Genomic DNA, 17183 nt, shown 5'->3' on the forward strand with positions numbered 1-17183 from the left:
GTTTTCATCTGACCATATGACATTCTCCCAATCCTCTTCTGGATCATCTAAATGCTCTCTAGCAGACTTCAGACGGGCCTGGACATGTACCTGGCTTAAGCAGGGGGACACGTCTGGCCACTGCAGGATTTGAGTCCCTGGCGGCGTAGGTGTATGATGGAAGCTTTGTTACTTTGGTCCCCAGCTCTCTGCAGGTCATTGACTCGGTCCCCCGCGTGGTTCTGGATCTTTGCTCACCGTTCTTTGTGATCATTTTGAACCCACGGGTGGTGAGGTCTTGCGTGGAGCCCCAGATCGAGGGAGATATCAGTGGTCTTGTATGTCTTCCATTTTTCTAATAATTGCTCCCACAGTGGATTTCTTCACACCAAGACTGCTACCTATGCAGATGCAGTCTTCCCAGCCTAGGTGCAGGTCTACCATTGTGTTTTCTGGTGTCCTTTGACAGCTCTTTGGTCTTGGCCATAGTGGAGTTTGGAGTGGACTGTTTGAGGTTGTGGACAGGTGTCTTTATACTGATAACGAGTTTCAAACAGGTGCCATAATACAGTTAACGAGTGGAGGACAGAGGAAGGCTCTGAGAGAAGAAGCTACAGGCTGCTGAGAGCCAGACATCTTGTTTGTTTGTCGGTGACCAAATACTTATTTTTACCGAGGAATGTACCAATTAATTCATAAAAAATCCTACAATGTGATTTCATGGATTCTTTCCCCCCGTCAACTATGAGAGCATAGTTGAAGTGCTACCTAGGAGGCAAGATTACAGGCCTCTCATCTTTTTCTAATCGCAACCATCTTTTTCTCTAATCGTACAGCAATGGGGTTTTTTCTCACCCTTGAGAGTCTGTACCCCTTCTTCGCCCAACCGGGAACTCATCATGCATACAAACGGCGTCAAAATGAGCTTGGTGTTAAAGCGGAGTTTACAGCACTGAGCGACACAAGGTGGACTATAGGGGGAAAAACGTGTCTGTTGTAAAATACACTATCAAGCCCTGAGGCGTCTGGTTTGTTAAATGCTGTGAGAAGGCAGATCACTGCGTGAGTCTGATTATTTGCAAACATAAAAAGGAACTTGGCCGCTGGACATTATCCTAACTTCAAAAAGCTGTTTTGCTGGCCCTCTCTCGTTACCCGTTGGCACAGCAAACGTGTGAGAGATCGTTCGCAGCCAAACTGGCTCAGACAAACGGATGCATCAGGAGGAGGTTGGCAACACTGAGTCTGCTTCACATTGAGAGCAACCTCACAGAGAAAATCAAAGCGAGGACATTATTGACGCCTATGATGCCACGGCGAAGCATCGCATATTTCTGCATTAAGGTAGGACAATGTTATGAGCTGCCAAGTATTGATATTGACACTGTTTATGTTTAAACAAGTGTTGGACAGATACAAGGAATAAAGCAGCAAACCTCTACTGAGAAACAATCAAATAAAAAGCTTATACGGCACAGGGAGGGGTAGACATTAAGGGTCAGATCTATTGTCATTATCAATGGCCCACATTGTACACGTTGTAACCACGGACAAACCGCCTCACAATACGCTATGTTGTCGCGTTAATAAACGAAACCATTTAATTTAGTAGTTTAGCCTTCCCAACTTGAGCCTCACGCTCCTCCTTCTCCACTGGAGACGGGCCAACACGTACTTTCATCTCTGGCATCTAACCTAGAGCCTGTAAGAGAGGGACTGGGCAGAAAGCGGGTCAAAGTGAGGCATGGTAAAGGGCTTTTCCTGTGCACTAGCACTCCGAAAGCAGGAGCATCAACGTGGCCTTCACTAGGAGGTTACTGATGCAACAGCCCCGGCCACCGTGCCAGGAGATTCCACGAATCAGGCAGACTCAAACCCCCCTGCTCAACTAGCCCATATACCAAAGTAGCCTTGAGATCACTTTTAGTGAGAGCAGTGGAGACAAAAACATTATAGTGATCAGCAATGAACCGCAAAATCAACCTTTCCTACAGCAGTCTAGCTGATACAACAGTAGGATTGGCCACAAAACTGCTCCAAAACAAAAGCCATCCCTGAACCCACAGCTAATTACAAGATTTAAAAAAATCCTACCACTAATGCCTCACAAACATTGACGTCAGTCTTCCAAATAACGAACTTCCCCAGATCCTGCCTACCACAACTTACCTCCTATCTTCTGAAGCGTGCCGGGCTCGAGGGCCGACTTTAAAGGCAACATCAGCGGCCCGAAACCCTGAATCGCCTGCCCCCAACAGGGAACAAATCCCCACCCAGGATTACCCCCAACATAAAAACCGCAAAATAATAAATGAGTGCCTGAAGGAAGGACTGATTCAGCCCAGCTAGACACTCCCCTGTCTAACTGAGGAAGCTGTTCAACAGGAAGAGACTTCACAGCCAATGCTACACTTATTATACACCACTGCTCACCACCACACACAATATCAACACCACACAACAAACAAATACTCACTCTTTGTCTCAAAGATCGGACGAGCCCCCCATTTGTTACGTTCCCTCCTAATCCTAGTACTTCTACTTTTACTCAAGAACAAGATCTGAGTAATAATAATAATAATAATAATACATGGGACTTTTATAGCGCTTTTCATGAAACTCAAAGACGCTTGACAGAGAATTAAGAGGAGAAAAAGAGACGAGAGAAGAAAAAAAATAGATAACAAAGAATACAAAAAAGAGATAAACAGAACAGGAAATAGGGGGGAGGGGGGGGGGGTCAGTGGTTGAATGCAGTGTTGAACAGGTGGGTTTTGAATGCTGTGAGGGAGGAAGAGTCTCTGATGGATTGGGGTGGTAGGTAGTGAGTTCCAGAGGGTGGGGTGGAGCAACGGAGGAAGGCTCTGCCGCCCCAGGACTCGAGGTTGGTCTGGGTGGGGAGGGACAGGAGGTTGGCAGGAGCAGAGCGGAGGGAGCGAGTGGGAGTGTGTCTGTGGAGGAGGTCAGTCAGGTAGGATGGGGCCAGGTTATGGAGGGCTTTGTACGTCATACGGAGGATTCTGTACTGAATTCTCTGGGGGATGGGGAGCAAGTGGAGCTTGATGAGGACGGGGGTAATGTGGTTCACGGATTCGGGTGTGGGTGAGTAGACGGGCGGCGGAGAGTTCTGGATATATTGAAGTTTTTGAGAATTTTTGCAGGTGAACCGTAGAGGAGGCTGTTGCAATAGTCCAGACGGGAGGTTCTGAGGCGCTGATGAGGGTTTCGGCAGCCGTGGGAGAGGGATGGACGTAGACGGCGATGTTTTTGAGGTGGAAGAAGGCTGTTTTTGTGATCTGTTTGATGTATTTGTTGTAGGAGAGCGTTTGGTCAAATAGGATGCCTAGGTTCCGGATTGTGAGGGGAGGTTTTAACTGGGAAGCCGTCTATGTTTGAGGGTGAAGGTAGTGATAGGTGTGGTGAGCTTTGTTTTGTCCAATGATTATTATTTCAGATTTATCGCAGTTGAGTTTCAGGTAGTTAAGTTGGAGCCAGTGATTTTTATTTCAGTGATGCAGTTTTGTCAGGATGGAGTGGGTAGCAGTGGAGATGGACTTGTTGGAGATGAGAAGCTGGATGTCGTCGGCAAAGCAGTGGAATTGAAGTCCATGACGGCGGATTATGTGACCAAGGGGAAGCAGGTAACAGGATGAAGAGGAGGGGGCCGAGAACTGAACCTTGAGGGGACACTTGGGGGAGAGGGAGCGGTGGGGATTTGCAGTATTATTGATGTAAGATGAACTGGTTTCTGTCAGAGAGGTATGAAGTGAACCAAGACAGGGCAAGTGCCGGTGATGTTGAAGGTGGTTTCAAGACGGCGTGAGGAGGATGGAGAGTGACTGGATTGGTGTCGAAGGGCAGCGCTGAGGTCAAGGAGGATGAGGATGTTGAGGTTACCGGCGTCGGAGGAGAGGAGAAGGTCATTTGTAATTTTGAGGAGTGCGGTTTCGGTACCGTGGTTTGAGCGGAATCCGGATTGAAAAGTTTCAAAGAGGTTATTAGCAGAAAGATGATGCTTGAGTTGTGACGCTACAGCGCGTTCCAGAACTTTTGACGAAAGGGTAGATTCGAGATTGGTCTGAAGTTATTAGGGTTGTTAGGGTTTAGTCCGGGTTTTTCAGAATAGGGGTGATAGCCAGCTATTTTGAGGGACGGTGGGACGGTGCCAGAAGACAGGGAGGAGTTGATTGTTTTAGTGATGAGTGAAGAGAGAGTAGGAAGGCAGGCCTTAAAGCTGGAGGGAATGGGGTCCAGGGGGCAGGTGGCAGTTTAGTTTTCATCTCTGTGAGGAGATCAGAGAGGTCAGTAGGGGAGACAGGGGAGAACTGGGACAGGGGTTGGCAGGATAAGGGGGGGCAGGTGGCTTGAGGGAGAGCTGGTGTGGCGGTGGTTAAGCTGCTGTAAATGTTGTTTTTTTGCCTTGAAAAATGTGGAGAAAAGAGCTGCATTCGTCGACTGTGAATGACTGAGTGGGCGTGTCCAGGGGGCTGAGGAGTTTGTTTATTGTGGAGAAGAGTGTTTTGGGGTTTCCGGAGCCAGAGTGGATTAACTGAGAGTAGTAGGTGGAGCGGGCATCTTTATATTGCTGTAGGCAGTGATGTACCTGAACGCGTTCAATGAACGATCGTTCATGAACGCGTTCATATTTTGGGCGAACGTGAACTGAACGTACTGTATTTCCGCTAGATGAACGTAATTGAGAACGCGTTCATTCTCAGCGCTGTATAACGGCGTTCAAAAGTGCGTTCATTCTCAGCACTGTATTATAACGGCGTTCAAAAGTGTGCCAGATTTCATATGCCTTTCAGCCGAAAACCCAGTTAAAACACACCGTAAACAGGCTTCAAAATAATGCGGAAAACCACCCAATCTGGCAACAGCAAGCTGCCTGTGACGCGTACGCGCCTGTCACCCCCTGGCTGTCGCACTAAAATATAAATATACTAAATATATCAGACTCCTCACAACAAACAATGTGGAACCGCGGAACCGGCGAGCATTGAATTAATTAATTAATTAGTATGGACGAAGCCGAGAGCAGCTGCAGCAGCACTCGCTCAGAGTGAGACTCTACGGCAGGGGTGGGGAACCTCCGGCCTCCGGCCGTATACGGCCCGCGAGACAATTTGGTACGGCCCTCGAGGTAATTTATAAACACACGCAAAAAAATAAAAAAATGAAAGAAATCTAGACCGCAAAAAAATTAAACAAGCGAGTGCCTGTTTTTCCTGGCCAAGGTCAGGGTCCTTGAACACAACACGAGCCTAACGTGTCATCACGTGGTATATGTCTCGACTGACAGGGTGCAGTTCTGACGGAGAGCACCAGAACGCCACTCCAGCACTTCAGAAATTGCATTACCGATAAGTCCATACACATGCTGCAGTTTCTGCGTGTCTGTGTCTTTAGTTGAAAGCCCAGTGGCGATCTGCTCATCTGTCATACAGTCAATAACTGTGTTGTTATCATTAGCATCTGGTTAGCTAGCTATGCTAACGAATATAAGAAGCTTTGTCTACAACCAGTGAGGTAAAGGCACATCTTTATATGATCATTATAGTTATAAAAAAAACAAGAGAATAAAGTAAACAGGTATAACATACTATATGACAGTTATTAATAAGAAGAATACAGTTTGAAAGGGGAGTGATTTGTCAAATATCCATAAATTAAAAGAAAATCTGCTTACAGTTGTGTTTGGGTGTTGAGAGATGTGTCCATAGATCTCCTAATGTTGCTCTCAAAGTGCAACAAATCTTCCCAGGGGAGCATGCCCCCCGGACCCCTCTAGAGGAGGATAGGTCCCCCCCACTTAAACCATGTTCACATGGATAGGAAACTAAATACATTTGCACACATCTTGTGTCCATAAATTATCTTTCTGTGTTGGTGGTCACGCCACACCCTGCACGTGCATGCATACGCGAGTCATGGTGAGATATCTGGATGAAGAGGCTGCTTTTTCTTTGCACAGCATGAAATGAATGGGCTGTGATTTTAGTTTTTTTAAGCAGAGGTCAATAACTTGTACGGCCCTCTGAGGATATTGTAAAAATTGAAATGGCCCATTAACATCGTACAGGAGACAAATAATAGCTCGCAGCAACGTATTGAAAAAAGAACTATGAACTATAAATTAGTTCATTTTTGAAACCATGAACTTTAGTTCAACATTTTGAATTATGAACTATGAACTGAACTAGTTCATTTTAAAATGTGTGAACTGTGAACTGAACTAGTTCATGTAGAAAGTGAACTTTCCCAACACTGGCTGTAGGTGGTCTTTGTAGGTTTGAGAATGAATTGTGAGACCTGTTTTATTGCGGAGTCTTTCAAGTTGCCGGGCTCGGGTTTCATCAGGCGGAGTTCGGGGGGAACCAGGGAGCAGAGCGGGTGAAGGAAACTGTTTTGGTTTTTATGGGTGCAAGTTGGTCAAGGCAGGAGGACAGTTGTAGGGTAGTGTAGTGTCTTCTGCCATCCAAAAACTCCGAAAAAATATTTGTTTCTCCGAATCGAAGGGGGAAATACAAAAGCATTGTACACAATTCAAACCAATCAATGTTGTGTAATTAACAAGGATAATCTGGTGTTTTTTAGTCGATGAGTAGTGCAGATATCACTGTAAAATCAATCGACAGTAAGGAGAATAGGCTACTTACTTCCAGGTGTAAAATGCTCCGTTATCCAATGGGAATGGACGCTCGTAATACAATACAGGGGACATGATCATTATCTTTTAAATAACGTTAACTAAAGGGAACAATCTATTTGACACAGCTGAAGCTCTGGCCTTCCTTACAAACTAACTAATTTAATAAAAATCACAGTTGCATTACCCACAATGCACTGTTTTTTGAGAACACAAATTCGTAATTAATGTAATTTTTACATTCTGACGAAAAATACAAATAATTATGAATACAAATAAAATAAAAGAAGCCTCCCGTGAGTTACTACAAGCTATAAAGTCGATTTTAAAAACGTTGTATAGAATAAAAGCTCACTGCGGGACGTTGTAGAAATGCGTGTGTGCACCACGACAAAGGAGCCTCATTCACTTTACATTGGGGTTATTCGCGTGGTGCAGACACGTAAATGTAACAAAGTTCGTGACTCCACCACGCATTGCGGTGTTAAGGAGTCATGGTGGAGTCACGCATTCTGGTGAGATCAGGTTGTGGAAAAGCTTAGCTCTCCCCAGCAGCAGAAGGTTGAGGAATTAAACACTTCTGTTCTCGACTCTCAGAAACTGGGCCAATCCTGATCAGGAAGTTGCACAAAGGCATGCAGGCACAAGAGCTCGTGAATTATGAGCTTGTTTCCGGGGGAATAATGGATTTGTATGACAGCCGTTATGGAAATGCCTCCGATGTGCGGCTGCAGCGAGTTGAATGTAATCCCTTTACCAAGTGGACATTAGTGTTGTCACGATACCAACATTTTGGTTTCGATACCGATACCAAGTCAAGAATTGCGATTCCGATTCTTTTTCGATACTTTTCTTTAAAAAAGGGAAACACGGAATATCGGCTTTAAAATTAGGAATAACAGATGATTTTAGCAGTCAGAACAACTAAAGCAGCAGTGTTACTAAGAACAGAAACACCAAAGAGTCACATCTAATATAAATATATATAAAAGCATTTATTTTAATTGTGTAGCAGTGAGTTTAACATTTTGGCAGCACTGTTGAGCATTTTGAAAATGTATTTTCATGCCTCTGTGCAAGGCTTAGTCTTTCTATCTGTATAGCCACTGGTGTAAAGTAACTAAGTTCATAAACTCAAGTACTACTTGGGTACAATTTTGAGATACTTGTACTTTATTTAAGTATTTCAATGTTTCTTTTGCTACTTTGTTCTTCTAATCCACTACAGTTCAGAGGTACATGGTGTACTTTTACTCCACTACATGTATTAATCCCTTTAGTTACTTCACAGATGTGGATGAATGATGTGAAATATAATCAAGTGTTAAATCAGACTTTAGTTCCACCTGGAGTGAATCCACCAGCTACCCTGCAGTCTACAAAGTACTTCAGACTAGCTGCACCTTCATCAGCTTTGAGAACACTTTCATGATCAATCATTATAAAACACATCATATATATTATTCTGAAATGGACCAATCTGCACAAGGACTACTTTTACTGTCGCTACTTTAATACTTTTACTTGAGGAACATTTTGAATGCAGTACTTTTACTGTAACAGAGTATTCTACACTCTGGTGCTTCTAGTACAAGACCTGAGTACTTCTACTTTTACTGTCGCTACTTTAACTATATTTTGATGATAATACTTTTGTACTTTTATTTGAGGAACATTTTGATTGCAGGATTGTTCCTACATTCTGGTACTTCTACTTTAACTCAAGTACAAGACCTGGGTACTTCTACTTTTACTCAAGTACAAGATATATACTTATACCACCTCCGTTTATAGCCTATGAAAAAAACTAATAGAAAACGAAGGCTAAAGCTAACGTTAGCAGATAGTGATGCTAGTTTGCTAGTTAAGTTAGCTCAACGATAATATTGCGACAGAAACACTTTTTAGTGCACATCACGCTCTGCCGCTCCGACAGGGAGCTCTGCTCTGAACACCTGAACGGCCCGTTCACAGACTTCTGGCGTCTTTTTTGTCAACAAGCCGAGGCGCAGCGGCAGTTGCACTCCCACTTGCAGCCATGCTTCTCGTTTTCTCACATGCTCTGGCAGCTAGCGCGTGGCCGCGTGCACGAGAGAGGGGAGGGACTTAGAACGTGCTTGAGAGCAGCGGGACTGCAGGCACGCTGCAGTGCAGGGAGTGGAAACAGAGCGCTGAACACACACGGCTCTTATTAAAACGGCGCTTTTTCACCGGAGTACTTTCCCCCGTCATTCTTAAAGTACCGATACTAATGAAACGGAGGAATCGTACAGTTTTTAACGGCAGGGTATCGCGGTACCTTTCAAGTATCGGTACACCGTGCAACACTAGTGGACATACTGCCATTACACTCAGAACGTGATCATCAGGAAATGGAAATCCATTATTGTGTCCCACTTTTGGGTAAACGCACCATTATTCCTTTTTAAATAAATATATATATATTTATAAAACGGACAAGTCAAATCAAGCAATCTGATTGGTTCTTAGCCGTGATATACTGAGCGTATACCACGAGTAGAATTGTAAGTTACTTTTCACAACAAGTCAGTATCCCTCCGCGTCTGAGAAAAACAGTATACCGTTGGGCTGAAAAGCAAACTGCCTCCATACTTGAACAAGAAAGCAGCGGAGAAGTAACGGGGCAGACCCTCCTCTTTACGCAGCGGTCCAGACATAGACATCAAACGGCAAAACATATTCAGTGTGCAGTTCCTTTGGCATTAGGGCAGGATATCTAGATACTTTCCAAGGTTTGACATAATGAATTGTGCTACTTTTAAAGCAAGCAACGATGTTTTCAAATCTGTAATCAAAAAGGTCCGCACAAACGCTATCGACCAATCAGATTGCTTGATTTGACTTGTCAGTTTTATAAATATATTTACATTTCTTCCGTTACGAAACAAACTTACAAAGCATAAGATGGAAACATTTAAGATTAACTTCGACCTCCGGGGGGGTCTTACTATGTGGATTGAGTGCCTATCTCCAGGGGGGGAAAGCACCTAAACGACGACATGCAGAGCTCCGTGAAGAGCAGGCAGACCAGCTGGAGAAGGACCTCCATTCAAAAGCTTTCTGACCCGGGTCTTGAAACAAAGCAGAGAAATTATGACCGTTAGTGGCCACAGGTGCGAAAGCTCTCTCCAGAGCTGCGGGAAGCCGAGTCTCGGGGACCGGAGAAAGTGGAGCAATATTCTCACCACGCCGAGCAACAGCCGAGAACAACCTCAACCCAGCGCCATATAGATAGAAGAGTTACGACAACGGAAGTCCAAAAACGGTTATCGTCACGTGGTTCATGTAGACGAGGATCGTTCCCCGGAAGTTCATGGCGGGCAATGTGAATGCATTGATAACAGGAGATAGAACTACGATTTTTGTTAATAATTAGTGAATAAAGGTTTTGATTTGCAATATTTATACAACAAATCGATATGTGTATGTATTTACATCAATATGTTTTAAAAAATAAAATCGAATTTGCTAATATTAAGTGATAATATTAGGATTAGTGTGAACAGCTAGTTTACATGTTACTAACAGTGCCTTGGTTAAAGAGCCTGTTGCTGTTTATTTATAGCTTTGAATTCTTTCAAACCAATATTATCTACTTGTATGGTAGTCAGGAGCATCACTTTCTAATGTGTATTGATATATTTAGAGGGAGGGGATCTAAAGTAATGCTTTAAAATTCAGATTAGATTAATTTCTACCATTTTCTTAAATTCATGGTAGTTTCAGTAATCCCCATGGTAACAGAGGACACAAGTTATCTAAATGACTAATGTCATCTTTATGGCTTTCAGAAAGGACAGGAGACCGACAGGTGACTATCAAAGGACTAGCAGCAGCAGCATGATGATGATGATGATGATGATGATGATGATGATGATGATGATGATGATGATGATGATGTTAAATGTGTTGTTTTAGGAACATCCATTGCAAATACATGGAATTCAATAAACATTGAATAGCATATCATGCAGTTTGTCGGTGCCTTTTCCTCCGTGTTGTCCTGGTTTGCTGTGCTGCCTCCTAGTCGCCACCATGGTTTGCTGTGCTGCCTCCTAGTCACCACCATGGTTTGCTGTGCTGCCTGGGGATGCTCCAATCGCTCCGAGAAAGGAGTACGAATGTACGGCTTCCCCACTGACACAGAGCGGAGGACAAAATGGCTGGCTCAAGTCAGCAGGAGCAATTTCACGACCAACAGCAACAAAATATGTGATGTAATTATATACAAATACTGCATTTGCACTTTTTCACAAAACGAAAACCACACCATTGGGAAAGCTTCATGTTTTGTTTAATACAAAAAACCGGGAAAGGCTTGAAAAACACTGAGAGTTGAGACTCAAGGTGCAGGGTGAGGGTCTCAGTGCAGGTATTCAGGCTCCACTGAACCCCCCTCTGGTTCTTGTGCTGAAAGAGGGAGTAACAGACAGGAGAAAGGGTTATACACACACAGCACACCTATTGGATGGGAAATGCCTTGGGGAGATAAGGTGTTTACTTATATAAAACAGTAGTATTAAACTTACCTTGTGTTTTCACTCACTTAAGTCCCTCTCCCTTTGCCATCAATCCAAAATCAGCTGAGCTGCAACATTATACAGACAGGTAATAATCAACATAATCACAAGGACACAATATGGCTCTGCTAAAAACACTCACTCTTACACGCACCAAAGTTATATTTATCTAATATTTAACTCCCTGGTCCATTGGAGTGAACGGAGATGTCGTAACTCTTCTATTATATGGCTCTGCCTCAACCTATACAAGTAACCTCGTAAGCCTGCTGGACAGGTTTTCAGTGGCTGCACAATAAACGGCAACATACACATGAATGTAAATAAATAGCCAAATAATGGATCAACGCTCTCTGTGTAATATGTTCGCAAGCTGTTAGTGTTGTTGCATAGCAACCACCTCGCACTATGTTTCGTGTAGAAGGCAACGAAGGGACTATTTTATTTTGAACATCATTATTTACTAATAAAAACTATTTAAATTAGAGTGTGTATTTTTCTTTCATATTGCCACACTTGGTAACCGTTTTATAAAAGCAATAGCTCACTTCAGGCCGTGAGCTATTGCTTAAATATATTTGTGATTGCTTTGTGTCTCTTTGTACTCTGTGTGTGTCTCTTAATAGAGATTAAGAGTTAATTTTTCATGTATTTGTTTATTCGTGGTTTTTTAATGTCTCTTTGTCGTCTTTTCGTGTCATTTTTTCCAGGTCTTCAGCACAAATGAAATTATTTTCCAGGCAGATGCTGCTCATGAGCTCATAATGGAGTCTGGAAGGCAGTCAAACATTATGTAACACTGTGTATTTGAATCATAGCCAAAGGGCGAGGCGTTTTTAATGCCTCTGCCTCTGCCGTTATGTTTTACCCAAACTGTTAGCACTATGATCAAGACCTCATTAAAATAAATGCTCCTCCATATGTTTCAGTCTTCCCGCTTCAGTCTTACTAACACTCAAACCCCTGAGGGGAATCTGACATAGAGGTGACAATAAAGAATAATACAAACTAGCCATTTAAACAAAATCATTTTTGGACTGTCACCATCTTGGTTATATCTCTCACAGGCTCCGCCCTCTACTGGACTCTATGGGTACTACCTTACCCTGCGAGCATTCTCCCACTGAGACTTCTATAGACGTAGCCGGCCTTGGGCGGGCCTACCTGAATGAGCGTGCATCACACCGTATAAAAGGAGGCCTCGCCTCCTGACTATCATCCTTTTCTCTTCAGCAGCGGAAGTGACTCCACGCGTAGGCCTACCGCTCCCCCCACCGCTGCCACCGAGGCCTGTAAGCCGCCTGAAACAGGGGTTTTACGGCCCGGTGCATCCAGCGCAGCCGACCTTCGTTTCGCCCCAGCTGCCTGATATATGGCGGTGTATGGAGGCGACATGGCAGCAGCCATTTAAAACGAAGGCCCCAGTAGCCGCTATGGCAGGCATCATCAAGGTGGAGGGCCACTCGGACACAACGTGTTCGGGTGTGCCCCCCCTTGATGAGAGCCTGGCGGCCTATCTGCTTCCGCGGGCGGCTGGTTGGGCGGAGGGTAAACGCCCCCTGCCCCTGCTGCCCCGGGACCGAGACACTCTGGAATATCTGGACAAGATGTTCAAGCTCGGTACGCAGATGGCGGCTGCAGCGAATAATCTCGGCGTGTTGGGCGTCTCCCTGATCACCCCTCAGGCAGCCGCCCCTCAGGGGCTCTTTGTCCCGGACGCAAGGGCGGATTCCGCCTCCTCCCTATTTGATGCACAGATTCCTTTGAGAACTTTTAAAAATAAAGAAAGGGTTGATCTGTATCCAAGTGTAAATGTCTTTTGTTTCCACAATGCTACACTTACACATGATGTCTGTACAAATTCCCCACTCGCCGCCCCAGCCGTAGCTCCTGTAACGGCCCCTACACACGGCGGCGTGCGTTGCCGCTTGGCGGTGGGCGTGTCTTGAGCTTGGGGAGTCAACGCGAGCAACACGACCAACAACCAATCACATGAATGTCCCGCCCCGGACATACAAAGCAAAGCATTCATGCTACATCCATGCTGGCTAAATATACTGTCTATGCTTGCTAGCTGTCCATTCAAACGAAGTTCACTGGATATAAACTCCCCAAACAAGCGAAAACCTATCAGTTTCCCCCACTGTCTCTGCCACCTCCCCCCATGCCTGGCTCCTCCGGTTTGTATCCCTGTATGTAAAGAGGGACTGGTGTAGTGGACATTTTTATTATATCCTTATATGCTTAAACCAAATGGTTCTTGTAAATGTCATGTGCTGTTTTCTTCTTCTTCTTCTTCTTCTTCTTCTTCTTCTTCTTCTTCTTCTTCTCTACTTTGGGTTTATTCCCAGGCGCTCCAAGGCCACACAGCTGCTTTGGCTACTGGGAGACTCACACAGTCACACAAGAACTTCCCTACTCTGAGAACCGTTATGCTATCTACCGCTCAAGGCCAGGTGTCTAATAACAATGTGACTGTGTGAAGACAGATTTCTCACATTCCCACTCATTTCCTATATAACCTCTGCTTTTTCATTGTATGGCGCACACTCTGGCAGACTATTCTATGCTCTGTCAGATCTGTGTCTATATTATATCTGTATCATGTATTTGAAGCTTCAAATAAATAACCCAAAAGACAAGCTCTGTCTGATTCACCATTTATTTGTTTTGACCACTTTGACTTGTACTCTCCAGCTGTATTGGGTCCTAGATTTCCATAACAAATGGCGTTGTCGGCAGGATCTCTGCAAGTTAGATTGGAGACACCTCCGGACGCTGGTGGTCGCTCCAGGATCCTCGGATCCTCCTCTACCTCGACAGAAACCGTACGGAACGAGAGGACCAGCGCCGGGGTGGAACCGATTGACTTCACGAGATCCAACGAACTCAAAGGGCTTTCAATACTGGGTGAGATGTGCAAAGTCTACATTGTTTAAAGTTAAACGTAATTAAACTCGACATGACATTTATGAGAGGGACTGCTCGAAAGTAGGATATTTGGGATATCTGTATCATCGACGGATGAAAAAATAGTGTTTTGGTAACAAGGTTGTTTTGGTAACACTTAAAGACTTTGTTATGGGAGCAAAGCATAGGGGATTTGTACATTCTCCTGAGGGTCCGATTATGGATGTCATGCGAGCAAAATATGGTGAAGACAGTCTGTCTAAATTAAATATATGGATGGAAATGTTCGGATTTCCTAAGGGAGGTTTTTTGAGTAAATTAAAAATCAAGAACCTTAAAAGAATAAATTACAAGAACATGAAGATGGAATGAAGGGTAAAAAAATAAAAATAAAGTTAAAGTAAAAGACTTATAGAAAACTGGACACTCACAGAAAGTGTTTATAATACTGGGGAGTAAAAAAAAGGCAGTTGGCCTTGGGCATTAAATAAAATATTAAGGTTGAAGATGAATGTGAAGAAAAGAAATACATTATTTCCAAAAGACATGTAAACCCCAGACATCTCTGTGTCCTTCCATTGCAGGCCTGAATGACCTCTCCTCGACTGGGTATCCTTCCCTCCTCCGGCGTACAACCCTGGCAATCCGGTTGGCACACCTCAATCAATCAATCAATCAATGTTTATTTATATAGCCCAATATCACAAATGTTACATTTGTCTCAGTGGTCTTCACAGTGTGTACAGAATATCAGTATGACAATACGACACCCTCTGTCCTTAGACCCTCTGTCCTTAGACCCTCACATCGTACAAGGAAAAACTTCCAAAGAAAACCCAGTTTAAAGGGAAAAATGGGAGAAACCTCAGGGAGAGCAGCAGAGGAGGGATCCCTCTCCCAGGACGGACAGACGTGCAATAGATGCCGTGTGTAAATTGAAAAGATAATACATTTGCAACATAGGTAGTCCAGATGTTTGGAAATGCATGTGTGTATAATAGGAAGATGAATCCATGAGGATATCCATCCAGGACTTATGATCCAGGACCACAGCCACGACTCAAGATCCAGCGCTCGCGATCCAGGACACAGGACCGCAGGATCATCCATGACTCCGGATCCCAGCATATATAGACACCAAAAGAAAGACATTTGGGGAAGCTGGGTTAATCGGAACATGAGAGGACACAGGTACAGACAGAGAGAAGGAAGAAGTAAGATGTCCCCCGACAAACTAAGCCTATATCAGCAAAACTAGGGGCTGAATCTAATCAGCCCTAACTATAAGCCTTATCAAAAAGGAAGGTCTTAAGCGCACTCTTAAAAACGGATAGGGTGTCTGCCGCCCGAACACAAACTGGAAGCTGATTCCACAAATGTGGAGCTTGATAAGAAAAGGCTCTAGCTCCCATTGTACTTTTAGAGATTCTAGGAACAACCAACAACCCTGCATTCTTGGAACGCAATGCCCTAGTAGGACAGTAGGGTATAATGAGTTCTTTAAGGTAAGATGGCGCCTGCCCATTAAGGGCTTTGTAGGCGAGAAGAAGAATTTTAAATTCTATCCTGTGTTCTATAGGGAGCCAGTGTAAGGCAGCCAGAACAGGAGTAATGTGGTCTCTTTTCCTAACTCTGGTTAGTACACGAGCCGCAGCATTTTGAATCAGCTGAAGCGACTTGATTGACTTCTTGGTACTCCCTGATAGTAAAGAGTTACAATAATCTAGCCTAGAAGTAACAAATGCATGGACTAGTTTCTCTGCATCGTTTTGAGGCAAGATATGCCTGATTTTTGCAATGTTACGTAGATGGAAGTAGGCGGTCCTTGAAATTGATTTTATGTGGGCGTTAAAGGATAAATCCTGATCAAATATAACACCAAGATTCCTTACAGTCTCACTGGAAGCCAAATTAATGCCATCCATAGTTAGTTTCGTAGATTCTTCGGGCCAAGTACAATAACTTCAGTTTTGGTCGTGTTTGGTCGTGTTTATCACGATCAAAAAGTTTAAGGTCATCCACGCTTTCAAGTCCCTAAGGCAGTCCTGAATTTTATTTAGATGATTAATTTCATCAGGCTTGATTGACAAATATAGTTGAGTATCATCCGCATAACAATGAAAGTTTACAGAATGATTCCTTATAATATTGCCTAACGGAAGCATATATAATGTGAACAAAATAGGTCCGAGCACTGAGCCCTGTGGCACTCCATGGCTAACTTTGGTGTGCGTGGAAGATTCATCGTTAACACGTACAAACTGAGAGCGTTCAGATAGATAGGACCTAAACCAGCCTAAAGCAGTTCCCTGTATGCCAACTAAGTGCTCTAGTCTTTGCAATAGGATATCATGGTCGATAGTATCAAATGCAGCACTGAGATCGAGCAAAACAAGAATAGAGACAAGTCCCTTGTCTGAGGCTATTAGAATATCATTTGTGACTTTAACCAGAGCTGTCTCTGTGCTATGATGTGTTCTAAAGCCTCCACCGCCACTACAAGCCACCTCCACCGCCACTACAAGCCCCAGCCATGCAGTCAGCGTCAACTCCAAGCTCGTCCACCCCCATCAGGCCCAAGTAGATGGGGACAACAGCGGGATAAACAAACCCGATGCCCTAGGAGACCAAGCAGGTGTTTGGGAGACAAACCTCAGTAATGCCTTTCTCAACGGACTCACAGACACAGCGCAAGCTAAGCAAAATGCTGGCCGCTCACAATACCGAGGGAGAGGCAGAGGAGGTTTTCCGAGGACGAGAAGCAAGACCTTCATTTGACGAAAGATATTTCAAGTGTGGAAGTGTTGAACATTGGATTATGGGACTGCTCACAGAACACTGGCAGTGGAGGCAGAGGGGGACAGCAAGGAAGGGGCCCAATCGAGCGAGACGGAAATTCAGCCAGCAGCATCTAACCAGGGAAGTGACACACACACACAAGCATCATACATGCTATTGAGAAATTAGAAGAATTAGAGAACATGTCTGTGGTTAAAAAGGAAAGGGTACATATTTGAAATATGACAGTGAATGTTTGCATTAAGAAATGTCCCACACTGACTTTGGTAAAAAAGGGCAGATTTGCCTGAATGCAAATTTAGTGG

The sequence above is a fragment of the Pseudochaenichthys georgianus genome, unplaced genomic scaffold (assembly GCF_902827115.2).
Source record: "Pseudochaenichthys georgianus unplaced genomic scaffold, fPseGeo1.2 scaffold_735_arrow_ctg1, whole genome shotgun sequence".
Classification (NCBI taxonomy): Eukaryota; Metazoa; Chordata; class Actinopteri; order Perciformes; family Channichthyidae; genus Pseudochaenichthys; species Pseudochaenichthys georgianus.